The following is a 16387-nucleotide window of genomic DNA, read 5'->3' on the forward strand; positions in this document are numbered from 1 at the left end:
TAGTGAAAGCTGAGGTTGCTCATTTTTGCCCCATGCCAAGGGGGCAGGACTGATGGAAAAAGAAAAAGAAAAAGGAAACAGAGGTTTTTGTGACTGTGTTTCTATAAAGGCTTGACTGCCTTTGGATATAGTGGCAGGACTTCTCCGGCTGCAACTGCCCCAGGCAAAGGCAGAAACAAGCTCGTTTTAGGGCTTGTCTGGAACCTGTGCCTTCCCCAGAGGAGTGGTGAAGCCCAACTCAGGTGGAATCCCTCCCTCAAGGAATTCAGACACCAGGGCTTGGTAATTTGAAGCCATTAAAACCAGCCTACATCCTCTCCTCTGTCTCCACCACGTCCTCAGCAGGGAGAGTCTGCCAAAGTTAAAGTTACCACATCATCTTATGCTGGTGGGACCTGCAGGCAGTGAGCACCACACACTGGGCAAGATAAGAAAAACAGAGTCCAGAGACTTCACAGGAAAGTCTTTCAACCTGCTGGGTCTCATCCTCAGGGAAAACCAACTCAGGTGACTCTTTCCTCCTGACAGGAGGCCAGTTTGGTCTGAGAAAATCTGGCTGGGGTCAATAATACCTAAGTAGACCTTCCTAAATGTGGGGAGAAAAAGGCACCATACAATCAGGGTAAGAAACAAGAAAACAAGAACTGAAAATGTCTCCTTTGTTAAACAAAACCTAAGCTAGAGGTCCAGAAAAAGCTGAACTGAATGTCAAAAAACAGATAGACAACAAATTCATCCAGCAAGAAAACCCTAGGTAAGAGAAGTGAAAGTAATCTCCAGAATAAACTAATTAAGGTAATTAAATGCCTAGATGCCAGAAAAAAATAACAAATCACACTAGGAAAATTGAAGATATGGCCCAGTCAAAGGAGCAAACCAAGAATTCAAATGAGATACAGGAGCTGAAACAATTAATTCAGAATATACAAACAGAAATGGAATACCTCATCAAAAACCAAATCAATGAATTGAGGGAGGATATAAAGAAGGCAAGGAATGCACAAAAAGAAGAAATCGAAAGTCTGAAAAAATGAACCACAGAACTTGTCGGAATGAAAGGCACAGTAGAAGAAATGAAAAAACAATGGAAACATACAATGGTAGATTTTGAGAAGCAGAAGATAGGATTGAACTGGAGGATGGAACATCTGAAATCTGGCAAGAAAGAGAAAATATAGGAAAAATATGAGCAGGGGTTCAGGGAATTGAATGACAATATGAAGCACATGAATATACATGTTATGGGTGTCCCAGAAGGAGAAGAGAAGGGAAAAGGAGGAGAAAAACTAATGGAGGAAATTATCACTGAAAATTTCCCAACCCTTATGAAAGACTTAAAATTATAGATCCAAGAAGTGCAGCAACCCCAAAGAGAATAGATCCAAATAGACGTACTCCAAGACATTTACTAATCAGAATGTCAGAGGTCAAAGAGAAAGAGAGAATCTTGAAAGCGGCAAGGGAAAAGCAATCCATCACATACAAGGGAAGCCCAATAAGTCTATGCATACATTTCTCAGCAGAAACCATGGAGGCGAGTAGACAGTGGGAGGATATATTTAAATTATTAAAAGAGAAAAACTGCCAACCAAGAATTCTATATCCAGCAAAACTGTCCTTCAAAAAATGAGGGAGAAATAAAAATATTTTCAGACAAAAAATCACTGAGAGAATTTTTGACCAAGGGATGAGCTCGAAATACTAAAGGGAGCACTAGAGACAGAAATGAAAAGACAGAAGAGAGAGGTGTAGTGAAGAGTGCAGAAGGGAAGACTATGAGTAAAGGTAAAAAGAAGGAAAATTAGATATGACATATAAAATCCAAAAGGCAAAATGGTAGAAGAAAGTACTACCCATACAGTAATAACACCAAATGTTATGGACTAAACTCCCCAACAAAAGACATAGACTGGCAGAATAGATTAAAAAACAGGACCCATTGATATGCTGTCTCTACTCAAAGGACATGGGGGCAAGGACACAAATGGACATTTGCACACCAATGGTTATAGCAGCATTATTTACAATTACCAAGAGATGGAAACATCCAAAATGTCCATCAACAGATGGGTGGCTAAACAAACTGTGGTATATACATACAATGGAATGTTATGCAGCTCTAAGCAGAATAAAGTTATGAAGTATGTAACAACATGGATGGACCTTAAGGACATTAGGCTGAGTGAGATTAGTTAAAAACAAAAGGACAAATACTATGGTCTCACTGATATGAACTGACATTAGTGAATAAACTTGGAATATTTCGTTGGTAACAGAGACCATCAGGACATAGAAATAGGGTAAGATATTGGGTAATTGGAGCTGAAAGGATACAGATTGTGCAACAGGACTGCATTTAAACTCAGAAATGGACAGGACAGTACTATCTAACTGTAATACAATTTTATGTTAAAACACTGAATGAAGCTGAATGTGAGAATGATAGAGGGAGGAGGGCTGGGGGCATAAATGAAATCAGAAAGAAAGACAACAAAGATTGAGATGGTATAATCTAGGAATGCTTAGGGTGCATAATGATAGTGATTAAATGTACAAATTTAAAAAATGTTTTTGCATTAGGAAGAACAAAAGAATGTCATTACTGCAGGGTGCTGAAAATAGATGGTAATTAATATTTTAAAATTTCAACTTATGTGCAAGACTAAATAAAAAAATGTTTATTTGGTACAAAATTTATATTCTGACTAGTGCATTTCCTAATATAACTTATGTAGATAGCTTGGTTGAACACCATAACTACATGGAAACTTGGGTAGGACATGAGATTTTGTTGGTTTGTCCAGAGTGATACCCCAATGAATCTCAGAGTGATTTGATCAGTGAGTGGGAAAGTATTTGCAAAGTCCCCTTCAGGGAATGGTGAGAGTGGGGGAAAATTCAACTTCCCCAAGTTGAATTCTTGATATTCTCACAAGTAGTATGGACAACCAAAGCTATAGGCTGAGGTTTGTTCATATGAAACTTAACCCCACAAAAGATAGGTCAAGTCTACTTAAAATTTAGGCCTAAGAGTCACCCCCAAGACAGCCTCTTTTGTTGCTCAGATTGGCCTCTCTCCAGCCAACACAACAAGCAAACTCAGCACCCTGCCCCTGTCTACATGGGACATGACTCCCAGGGGTGTGGACTTTCCTGGCAACGTGGGACAGAAATCCTAGAATGAGCTGAGACTCAGCATCAAGGGATTGAGAAAAACCCTAGAATGAGCTGAGACTCAGCATCAAGGGATTGAGAAAACTGTCTCAACCAAAAGGGGGAAGAGCGAAATGAGACAAAGTGTCAATGGCTGAGAGATTCCAAACAGAGTCGAGAGATTATCCTGGAGGTTATTCTTATGCATTAAGTAGATATCACCTTGTTATTCAAGATGTAATGGAGAGGCTGGAGGGAACTACCTGAAAATGTAGAGCTGTGTTCCAGGAGCCATGTTTCTTGAAGATGATTGTATAATGATATAACTTTCACAATGTGACTGTGTGATTGTGAAAATCTTGTGTCTGATGCTCCTTCTATCTACCTTGTCAACAGATGAGTAAAACATATGGAATAAAAATAAATAATAGGCGGAACAAATGTTAAAATAAATTTAGTTTGAAATGTTAGTGATCAATGAAAGGGAGGGGTAAGGGGTATTGTATGTATCATTTTTTTTCTGTTTTCGTTTTATTTTTCTGTTGTCTTTTTATTTCTTTTTCTGAATTGATGCAAATGTTCTAAGAAATGATCATGATGATGAATATGCAACTATGTGATGGTCCTGTGAATTGATTATATATGTAGAATGGAATGATTATATGTTGGGAATGTTTGTGTTTCTTTCTTATAATACTTTTTTTTAATTTAAAAATTAATAAAATATATATTTTAAACATCCAAAAACCTACTTTGAAGATTTGGGAAGGCTAACTACCAAATTCATCTGGAAGGGAAAGAGACCCCGAATTGCTAAAAGCATCCTTTAAAAGAGGAATGACTTGGGAGGATTAACACTTCCTAATTTTAAAACTTATAAAGCCACAGGTGTCAAAGCAACATGGTACTGGAACAAAGATAGAAGTATTGACCAAAGGAATCCAATTGAGAGTACAGAAACAGACCTCCAAGTCTATGGCCAACTGATTTTTGACAAGGCCCCTAAATCCACTGAACTGGGAAAAAGAGTTTCTACAATAAATGGGCATGGGAGAACTGGATATCAATAGTCAAAAGAATGAAAAGAGCACCCTTACCTCATATTTTATATAAAAATTAACTCAAAGTGGATCAAACGCCTAAGTATAAGAACTGGTAGCATCAAGCTTCTAGAAGAGAATGTAGGGATACATTTTCAAGACCTAGTAGTAGCAGATAGCTTCTTAAACTTTACACCCAAAGCACAAGCAAGAAAAAAATAGATAAGTGGGAACTCCTCAAACCAAATGCTCTTGTGCCTCAAAAGACTTTGTCAAAAAGGTGAAGAGGCAGCCAACTCAATGGGAGAAAATATTTGGAAATCACACATCAGACAAAGGTTTGATATCCTGCATATATAAAGAAATCATAGAACACAACAACAAAAGAGAAAACAACCCAATTATAAAATGGGCTAAAGATATGAATAGGCATTTTTCGGAAGAGCAAATACAGATGGATCAAAAGCACATAAAGAGATGCTCATTTTCATTAGCTATAAGGGAAATGCACATCAAGACTACAATGAGATACCACCTCATACCTATAAGAATGGTTGCTATTAAACAAACAGGAAACTGTAAATGTTGGAGAGGATGTGGAGAAATTGGGACACATGCACTGCTGGGGGAATGTATAATGGCACAGCTGCTATGGAAGACAGTTTAGCTGTTCCTTAGGAAACTAAATATCGAGTTGCCCTATGACCCAGCAATAGCACTACTTGGTATATACCCAGAAGAGCTGAAGGCAGTGACACAAACAGACCTTTGCACACCAATGTGCACAGCAGCATTATTCGTAATCACCAAAAGATGGAAACAATCCAAGTGCCCATATATAGACGAGTGTATTAACAAAATGTGGTATATACATGCAATGGGATATTATGCAGCAGTAAGACAAAATGACATCCTGAAGCACATGACGAGATGGATGAGCCTTGAGGACATAATGCTGAGTGAAATGAGCCAGACACAAAAGGACAGATACTGCATGACTCCACTTTTATGACCATGGTAAAGGTAAAAATCAGCGCCTAATAATACAGAATATAGGGGACTTAGAGATACATAAACACTAGAGATGGGCGAATGGTTAGCTAATGAGGTTGAACTTAAATGTAAGGCAATAGAAGTGAAAGTGGTTCTGTAGTGGGTCTGTAAGCAATATTACCACATTGAAGGTGAACAAGATTGAACGGGGTTGTATAGACCTATGTGTCCCACTGATTGACACTAGAAATATGAATAAGTTCTTGCAAGAATTACTTCAAAGTTGTGATTCATGTACAAAGAATGTTTAAGTCCAGGGTACAGGGAGAAAATTGCTATTATAAGCTATGGGCTATGTTTAATAGCATAAAATCAGCAGTACCACAGCAACACCTAGGATGTTTTTAGGCATTACAATAATCTATACAGGATTAAAGGACCTCTTTCTCATTCTGTGCTCTCTGTATTTCAGTTGTTCAAATGAGTGATACAGATAGGTCGAATTAGACAGAAAATTTCAGTTCCAGATCAAATAAAAGTTTCTTCCATTGGTCTCTAAGAGCATGTGTGGTTCTAAAATATAGACACTGTCTTCCTTACCCCTATACTCTGAATTATTTAAACCCCAACCCATTCAGCTTCATTCTTATCTCAAAATATCAGGTTATATATATAAAACAGCCTCTCAAAATCCAGAAATAATAATCACCACTCCAGACTTAATGTGTCTGTTGAGGCTTACTCTTGGGAAGATTATGTAGATAGCGGAGAAGCTTAGACTACCTATAGGTATGCCTAAGAGTTACTGCTGGAGGACCTCTTTCGTTACTCAGATGCGGGCTCACCCTCTCTAAGCTCAACTTTGTAAGTGAAAATCATTGTCCTCCCCACTATGTGGGACATGACATCAGGGGTGAAAGTCTCCCTGGCAGCATGCAGATAACTCCCAGGCATAAGTCTGGCCCTGGCACTGTGAGATCAACAATTCCATCTAGACCAAAAGGGGGAAAAGAAGTATACCTAATAAAGTATCAATGGCTGAGAGAGTTTAAATAGAGTCTAGAGGGTACTCTAGAGGTTACTCTTACACACGCTTCAATTAGGCATTGCTACCTATCATAACTTGGCAAACCCCAACCAAAACCATTCCAGCCAATCCTAAAGAACACCTAAGGCAATATATAAGATTTACAAAGGTTCCATGCACTAGGGTAACTTTCCAGAAACTTACAACCCCATATGGGTCCCCGGACCAGATAAGTCCTGAAACCTGAGGGTCCAGCCTCTCCAGACCATCAGCTAGTTCCATCTCCCTGCCCCTTCCAATATGAAAAAGTTAAATGGCCATAGCCCAAATACCCCTAAAGAATGTGATAGAAAGATCAAAGTTGATAGTGGAGTTATACAGAGAAGGTAGGATTTAACAAATGAATTTGATTGCTGAATCTTTAAATTGATATTTCATTTAGTCTCCAGTATCTTGGAGAAGCTAGAGGTAAAAACCCAAAGCTGAGGAATCGTAACCCATACTAAACTCTGATATGGAGTTCTACAACTAATTGTTGTTGTTTGAAATTTATTGCTTTTTAAATATATGTTATTTTTCACAAAAAAGTTGATTGTGATGATAAAAAAAATATTTATTCCTTCTATTCCTTCCTTATATTTTGGAGTAGCTAGAAAGAAAAATCTGAGAAGATGGTATGGTAGCCCATAAAAACTCTGGGATCTGTCCTGTAACTACTTGCTGAAGTGTGCTCTGAAAATTGTTGCTTTTCTCTTTGCTTTGTGTATATGTTGTGTGTTCTGAAAATCATTGATTTTCTCTTTCTTTGCTTTGTATATATGTTGTATTGTACAATAGAAGAAGTTAAAAAAAAGAAGAAATGGGAGAAAAATCAACAGACAGCAATATGATGAATTAAAGCAGCTCCAAACACCCATTGCTCAACAGAAACATTAACAAAACAACCAGAAATTGTTAGAGGCTGTCAGAAAACCAGAAGGTAGTTAAAAGGTCTGTAGAGATGAAATGAACACGGAATCAAGAAAAAGGCAACTTTAAAAATGGAAGGAATGCTTTGTGGCATTTTTATTTGCCCTTGCCCCTCTCCCTATCCAGCCTGGCAGCAGTCTTGAAGAGGATAGTGGACATTCTCATTCTAGGGCCCTGGTCTCTGATCCAAGAGGAAGAAGAAAGTGCCAAATTTGAAATTATTTGTTTGTTCTAAACTTTCTGGGAGTTATCTGAAGGACTGACACAAGACACTTATCTCTGTTTTGCCTCATCCAGGACCCATTCATGGTGGAATAGTGGTGAGCATTGTTCCAAAACAATGTAAGGTAATAAAAAAAAACATGCAGCTGCCTTGGGCAAAAGATTATGGGCTGAGATATACACTGTTTGTGCCAGTCTGAAAGTATCACATACCCTAGAAAAGCCACGTTTTAATCCTGATCCAATCTTGTGGGAGCAACTGTTTCTTTAAATCCTGATTCAACACTGTAGGGAAGAACCTTTAAATAGATTATCTCCACAGAGATGTAACACCCATTTGTGGGTGTGGCCTTTGATTAGATAGAGATGTGACTCCATCCATTAAAGGTGGGTCTTGATAAGTTTAATGGAATCCTTTAAGAGAGGAAGCATTTTCAAAGAACCTACAGAAACAACAGAAGCCTCAGAGCCAACAGAGAAAGCAGATGTAGATTCCTGGAGAACAGTTGCTTCAGAGAACAGAGACATGGTGTTTGGAGATGCTTGGGGCCTAGCAGATATCACCATGAAATGTTTAGCAAGCCAGAACCTGGAGAGAGCCAAGGGAAGCCATCTCTTCATCAAGAGATGAAAACCATCCCTGGAGATGTAAAATGAGGAGCCTCCACACAGACAGAGACTGAAAGCAACAAAGGCCAGGAGCAAGGGAACAGCAGATATCAGCCATGTGACTTCCCAGCCTACAGAATAATTGGCCCTTCTTGAGTAAAGGTAACCTCTTGTTGGTGCCTTAATTTGGACACTTTCACTTTCTTAGAACTACTAACTTGTAACTTATTAAATTCCCCTTTTGAAAAGCAGTTGCAGTTCTGGTACATTGCTTTCCACCAGCTTGCAAACTAACACACTTTTAAAAGCCCAGGTGGAAAATCCAGTGAGAGTTTATATGGGAAATTAAGACATTCAAAAGCACTTGAGTTTATTCCTGACCCATGCACTTCCCCCGCACCCCTGCCTAAAACAAAACAAAATAAGCAAACAAATTCAAAAAATGCTGCTGCAATAACGGGATACTCATATGCAAAAAGAATGAAATGTGATCCCTTCCATACAACATAACAAAAAAAAAACACTTGAGTTTATTAAGGAATTTAGAAAATCAGGCATATACCCAAGAAAAGAGGCATACTCATAATACTTGAGAAGACCCAAGGCTTTTACCACTGGCAGATTCATGTCTCAGTGCAAGAAGTTAGAGCTGAGACAGAATTGGAACCAGCTTGGCTACTATGTTAATTCCTCAGCAAAGAGCCCATCTGCAAAGCCTGGGATAGGGTTTTTGTTTTGTTTTGCTTTGTTCTTTAAACTCCTGGCATTCAAGAAAATCTCAGAACAAACACTAGCAGGAGGTCATGGCCCAATGGTACTGTAGGTAGTAAGGTTCAGATGTCAACTTGGCCAGGTGAAGGTGCCTAGTTCTGTTGCTGTGGATGTGAGCTAATGGCATGTGAAGCTCATCTGTTGCTGATTACATCTGTGTTGGCTAGGGGGAGTGCCTGCTGCAATGAAGGATGTTTGATTTAATTGGCTGGATGCTTAAATGAGAGAGGTCAACACAGCATAGCCCAAGCAGTTCAGCATACCTGATCTCAGCTCAGCCCGGGCCTTTGGTGATGCAGAAAGGTATTACCCCAGGGAAAGCTGTTGGAACCCAGAAGCCTGGAGAGAAGGCCAGCAGAGATCGCCCTGTGCCTTCCCATGTAAGAGATAACCTCAGGTAAAAGTTAGCTGCCTTTCCTCTGAAGAGCAATACATTTTTTAACTAAATAAATCCCCTTTTATTAAAAGCCAATCCATCTCTGGTGTGTTGCATTCGGCAGTTTTGGCAAATTAAAACAAGTACCACTATAGTTAATTAAACCTGAGTTAAAGCTTAGCAGTACATCAGTCACCCAGTTATCAAATACAAAAGGTTGCAATCACCCTGCCCAACTCCCCAGCTTCCAGAGCTCCCCCCACAAGGTGTTTCTAGGATAGATGATATGTTTCTGATGCAAACAAGCCAGGATGGTGAATATTCTGGAAAACAGACATCAGTATTGCCTTAAGTTTCCTCTGGAAGGAATTATCCAAAAAACAAAATTACTCTGAACTGCATAGCTGACTTACTTTTCCCTCCAGAAGTATATTGTTCTGAAAGTCTACTTCACATGTAAAGGAGAAATTGGTGGAAAATCCAGATGAAGACAACACATTTTATCAATGACTCAGGTACACTAAGGAACTACTGAAATCACAAACTATTTCAGACAGTTTTGGAAATGTATCTTTAGAAATGAAGCAAATTCAGCATTTTGCCTGGGTTGCCTGTGGTTAAGTAGCATGGCAAAATTCAACTGAAAGTACATGGTATAACATGGTGAAAATTCAAACTGTCAAGCAAGTGCAAAGAAATGATGATTTTATTGAATTAGACTACACCATTCCATTTCAAGACATTTGCATCTCAGAAGATTATTCCTTGGCAAATGCAAGGTTGTTGGCATCACAACATGGTACTAAGTAAAAGAGAATAGCCACCTGCCAAAGGAAGTACAACCGGAATAAACCAATATTGTAATTCTAGGATGAAGTGTAACACGCCTTTTAATGAGTGTATGACAATCTTCACTGGCATCTAGGTTAAGGAGTGTGCTGGATTGGAGCTGTTATGTATTTCAGAAAAGACATACTCTTTAATCCATCCCTGTGTGGGAGATTAATTGTGGGTAGGAACTTTTGGTTTGCTCATTCCAATTGAAATATGACTCAGCCCTTTCAGAGTGGGTCTCAATCCCTCTATTGGGGTCCTTTATGAGAAGATAAAAGACTGAGTCATTTGGAGACAGTTTAGAGAGAAATGTTCCCAGAAGATGCTAAGACACCTCGGGCCAGGAGAGTGGACTCATCCATGGATAGGGTGAGTTTAGTCTGGAGTTTGCAGAAAGTGGGCCTTCTTCCCCTTTGTTCAGGAAGTGTGTTCTACCTCACAGCCCTCAGAAGCTCAGAGAGAATGTTATTGGAGTCATAAGCTAAGAAGGAATAGAAGCCAGGAGAGAAGGATCAATGGTCACCAACCACACAGCTTCTCATGTAACAGAGGAAACCTGGAGACCATCAGCCTTTCTTTCGGGAAATTATCATCCTATTGATCCCTTAAATGGGGCATGTTCATGACCTTAGAACTGAAAATTAATAAATGAATTTATTATTTAATAAATCCCCATTATAAAAGCCAACCCATTTCTATTATATTGCATTTTGGCAGCTTTAGCAAATCAAAACAAATTTTGGTACCAGGGAAGTGGGGTGCTGTGATCTGCAAATACCAAATGCTGAAATGGCTTTAAAATTGGGTAAATGGAATATTTTGGAAGAAGTGTGAGGAGCTTGATAGAAAAGGCCTAGATTGATATGAAGAGATTGTTGGTAGAAATATGGACTCTAAAGATAGTTCTGTTGAGGGCTTAGGCAGAAATGATGCAAGTGTTATCATAAACTGGAAAAAAGGCAATCCTTGTGTGAAAGTGGAAGAAAATTTGGAAAAGCTGAGTATCGATGTATAGATGAAAGGGAGAATTCCAAAGTGACAGGGTTCAATACATAGCTGATGAAATTTCCAAACTAAATGTGGAAAAGTCAGTTTGGCTTCTACTTGCAGCTTACAATAAAATGTGAGAGGAAAGGGATAATCTGAGAACTGAACTCTTGGGTACAAAGTAACCAGAAATTGATAGTTTGGAAAATTCTGAGCTTTTGGAAATTGCATCCCAGAGAATACATTCCTATGTGAGGTTTGACAAAACCTCAAATCATTCAACCATTTCAGGACAAGACAGGATTGGAAATGGAATTATCCAGAAAAGATTGATAGAAAATGCTATTGTCTGATGGTACCCCTGTATGCTGCATGCTAAACTGACAAGTTTTTTGCAATATCTATATGAATGGAACCACTGCCAACCTGGACTAAATGGGACAGAAAGGGGACAGACTGAATGAAAAATAACTTCAAAGGTAGAAAGATGGAAGCCAATGTCTGTAGCTAAGACATGGCCAGGAGAGTGGACTTATCTATGCACATGGATAGGGTGAGTTTAGTCTGGAGTTTGCAGAAGGTGGGCCTTCTTCCCCTTTGTTCAGGAAGCATGCTCTACCGCACCGCTCTCAGATGCCTGGGGAATTAAGGGTAGCTTGGCTGCCCCACTGTTGAGGTAGACTGTTGCTGCCTCAGGCCTCAGAAAGGATGGAGCAAAATCACTGGATCGGGGAGAGCCTGGCCATGATCCCTACTGTTCAGAGAGGAGTGAGCCTTTGCCCTGGAGATGGCATAAAGTCCAGGTGCCACCCTGTTGCTTGAAGAGGGTGCAATGGAGAATAAGGTAGTTTCCCAGTGCTTGATGATATTGGAGCCTTCACCCCACTGTTTGGAGAGAGAAGGGCCACTGCATAAGCCCATGGAGAACGTGGGACTGTCACTCTCTCAAACCCCAAGGAAAAATGTCTTTCTGTACATGATTTTCAGAACTGAAAATCTAACGGAATTTGCACTGCAGGTTTTTGGAACTGTTTTTGTCTAGTGATCCATTTTCCTTCCAACTTCACCCTGTGGCAACAGGAACATTTATCCTATGACAATTCCACCTTTATATATTGGAAGAAGTTACAGGCTCTAAGATTCTTAGGTCTATAGCCTGAGGAGAATCTGAAAATATGTAAACTAATAAATCCCTATTATGAAAGCCAACCCATTTCTGGTATATTGGATATGGGTAGTTTTAGCATACGTATAAGGGCTAAACTAATCCCAAAGTATCCCTTTGTATAAATGTTATCCATATAGAAAATATATAATATATAATCCATATATATATTCCATAATAATTATTGCCACTGTGTAAAAATATCTTAATAGCAGTATTATGCTATGCATATCCCATAATTAAAAGCTTCAATTACAGCCTTAAGAGAAAAACATTAGCTGGAGACAAGTAAGCAAGCTTTCATCAATCATGAATAGCAAGTCCTTGGGGATCTTATTTCAATAATTACCATATTAAACATGCAACTGTCCACTTCTCAACAAAAAAAGTCACTAAGTATACACACAACAGGAAAATATGGCTCATTCAAAATAAAAAGTGATTATCAGAAACTGATGCTAAGCAAGCGCAGACCTTGGACTTTTAGACAAAAACTTCAAAACAACTGTCTAAATATGCTTAAAGAAGACAAATGTCCATTTTCAACACTGCTATTCAACACTGTTTTGGAAGTTCCAGCCAGAGTAGTTAGTGAAGAAAAATGAAATAAAAGGCATTCAGTTCAGAAAAGAAGTGAAATCACACTAATCACAGAAGATGTGATCCTTTATATGGAAAACCCTGAAATATACACAAGACTGCTACTAGAGATAAAAAATAAATTTTGCAAAGTTCTGGGGTACATGTAAATATGCAAAGAACACTTCTAATTCTATACAACACCAATATACTATCCAAAATGAAAATCAAGCAAACTATTTCATTTACAGTAACATCTAAAACAATACAATATCTAGGTGAAAGACTTGTACAATGAAAAGTATAAAACAATACTGAAAGAAATTAAGGAAGACCTAAATAAATGGAAAGATACCCTGTGTTCACGGATTGGAAGACTTAATTTTGTCAAGACGTCAATAATATTCTATGTGATCTACAATTCAAAACAACCCATATCAAAATACTAGCAGCCTTTTTTGCAGAAATGGAAAAGGTGGTCATCGAATTCACAAGGAATTTCAAAGGCCCTAGAATGGCCAAATCAACCTTGAAAAGGAAGAACAAAGTTGGAGGTCACATACTTCCCAATACCACAAGTTAATACAAGGCCACAATAGTGAAAAACCTGTGGTACTGTCATAGAGACATATAGACCAATGGACTAGAATTATTGCGCAGAAATGAACACACTCATCTACAGCCAACTGAGTTTTGTCAAGTGTAACAAATACATTAAATAAGGAAAGAATAGTTTCTTCAACAGATGGTGTCAGGATGACTGGATACCCAAATATAAAAAACATGAAGTCAGATCCTACCTCACACCATACACAAAAATTAACTAAAAGTGGATCGAGAATATCAACATTAATAAAATCATAAAACTCTAATGAGAAAACAGAAGGAAACCTCCATGGCTTTGAATATGGCAGTGATCCCTTAAATATGACATCTAAAACATGAACAACAAAAGGAAAAAAATAAACAGAATGGAATTAATAAAAATTAAAGACTGTTGTACAAGAAAGATTATTGTGAAGAAAATGAAAAGACAATCTATGGAGTAGGAAAAAATAGTCGAATCTGATAAGCATTTAATATTCAGAATATATAAAGAAATGCTGCAACCGAACAAGACAAACAACCCAATTTAAAAATGGGTAGAGGAATTGAATTGACATTTCTCCAGTGAAGATACACAAACGGCCAATATGCACATGAAATGATACTCAGCATCATTAGTTATCATGGAAATGGATATCAATATCACAGTATGATATCACTTCACACTCACCAGGATGACTATGTTTTTAAAAACAGCAAATAACAAGGGTTGGCAAGGAGAAGCAGAAACTCGGACTCTTGTACATTGTTGGTAGGAATGTAAAATGGTGAAACTGCTTTCAAAAACAGTGATTCCTCAGTAAGTTGAACATAGAATTATATAACCTGACAATCCACTTCTAAGTATATGACCCAAAGAATTGAAAAGAGGGAATCGAACCAATACTTGTATACCACCAATGTTCACAGCAGCATTATTCACAGTAGCTAAAAGATAGAGGTGAGTGAAATGTCCATCAGCAGATGAATGGATAAACAAAATGTGCTATGTAAATATAATGAAAGATCATTCATCCATAAAAAGGAATGAAGTTCTGATCTATGCTACAAGACGGATGAACCTTGAAGTTATGTTGGGTGAAATAAGCCAGATACAACAGGACAAATATTGTATGGTTTTACTTATATGAAATAACTATGCCAATATATGGATTCATACAGCCAGAAAGTATTGCAGGTTACTTGGGGCAAGGATCTGGGTTGGATAATGCGGTATATAGTTTCTGTTTGGGATGATGAAAAACTTTCCAGACCAGATGGTGTTGATGTTAGCACAACATTATGAATGTAATTAAAACCACTAAGCTTAGCGCTTGAAAGTGGTTCAAAGGGGAAATTTTTAGTTATATATAGATATATATTACCACAATAAAATGCTTAAAAAGCAAAGATGGTTGAGCGGTTGTATATTTGGCATTCATAGCAAGAATGTTCCAGAAAGCAAGGGCCAAGTCAGATTGCCTCTCTCAATGATGATAAATCTTAATGATGCCAGCGGGGAGAAATTAGACAAATCTAGAATGTGTCTAATTCATGACAACTGACCTAGCTTATTCAAGAGGTCAAGTACATGGTTAAAGGTTCAAGGTGAGACTTTTCTAGACTAAAAGAAACTCAACAGACATAATATGATGAACAGACCTTTAAATATTGATATAAACATTAAGACTATAATAAGCATTTTAGAAAAATCACTGGAAACTTTAATAAGGACTGGGTATTATGTACTATGAACATTATTTTAAATTTTATTTGGTGTAATTTAGTATTTGTGGTTAAGCCATACATGTCTTTACTTTTTAGAGATACGTGTGGAAATACTTAGGGGGAAATGGTGTGGTATCAGGGATATGATTTAGAATACTACAGTAGCAAAAATAGAAATAAGAAAAAGTCATATATTCTCAAATACAATATTCATAGCAACATTTTTCTCAACAGCCAAAAGATGGCAACAACTGAAATATCCTTTCCACAGATTAATGGGTAAAGACAATGTGGTGTATTCATACAATGGAAAACGATTCATCTATAAGAAGGACTGAAGTACTAGTAGATCCTACAATATAGATGGACTTTGGAAACTATGCAAAGTGAAATAAGCTAGACAGAAAAGGATAAATATTGTATGTGTCCACTTATATGAAATTTCTAGAATAAGCAAAATAATAGAAATTATATTGGAGGGTAGTAGGGGCTGGGAGAAGGGCAATGGGGAGTTATTGCTTAATGGGTAAAAGGTTTCTGTTTCAGGTGATGAAATTAATGGAAGGTGGTGATAGTAGAAAAACACTGTAAAAGTAATACCACTAAATTGTATTATTAGAAATGTTAAATTGGAAAAAGGATTTTGTGTATTTAAGCATGAATATTTTTAATAAAGAGTCATATATGAATCAAGGGTGACAATATATTTAAAAATGTTGAGTGAAGGATGAGGGTGTGGGGGTTCATTTTCCTATATTTCCGTTTTTTTATAATAGAGTTCAAAATGCTTTTATCTTCTTTATCAGTAGAAACATGGCCATTGTAAGCTTTCAGGAGTTGAATTTATTAGTTATCAGCATAGAAGCCCTCACCTCCACTTTTTAAATAACCTTGGCTCCTTGATTTCAGACTGTAGGAAACGAAGACAGTCGATTGTATTTATGACCTCAAGAGCAGGATGGACGTAGATTATGAGACGTTCGAAGCTGGAAGAAACATTTTCAAGATATATCCAGGTTCTTTTTTCCAATTACAGTATTTCATTCAGTTTCCTACCGGTGCAGAGCCTTTTATTTCCCGGAATACCGATCATCAAAACAAGCAATTAAAATATATAAAAGCCGGAAACTTTTTGTTGTGTGTTTTGTGGCCTGATCAGAGTCTGTGGCATCTTGGAAGTGAACTGATGTCAGGTTTTATTATCAGAGTTCTAGAAGCAACTATTCACATGTAAAGAAAGCAAGAGAAGCAAACCAAATCTCATATGCTCTGTTTCTTAAAATCCGCGTCCTGTGCAAGCCCAGACCTTTTAAGGGTCTCCATTTTTATCTTAGACATCACTTCCCTGT

At 37.8% G+C, this 16387-nt stretch overlaps 1 pseudogene; it reads left to right on the top strand.

Annotated features, from left to right (window-relative positions):
• The first annotated feature begins 9471 nt into the window (after positions 1–9471).
• Positions 9472–9970, top strand: LOC143658329 (latexin pseudogene; annotated as a pseudogene).
• The last annotated feature ends 6417 nt before the right edge of the window (positions 9971–16387 follow it).

Source organism: Tamandua tetradactyla, chromosome 16 (genome assembly GCF_023851605.1).
Source record: "Tamandua tetradactyla isolate mTamTet1 chromosome 16, mTamTet1.pri, whole genome shotgun sequence".
Taxonomy (NCBI): domain Eukaryota; kingdom Metazoa; phylum Chordata; class Mammalia; order Pilosa; family Myrmecophagidae; genus Tamandua; species Tamandua tetradactyla.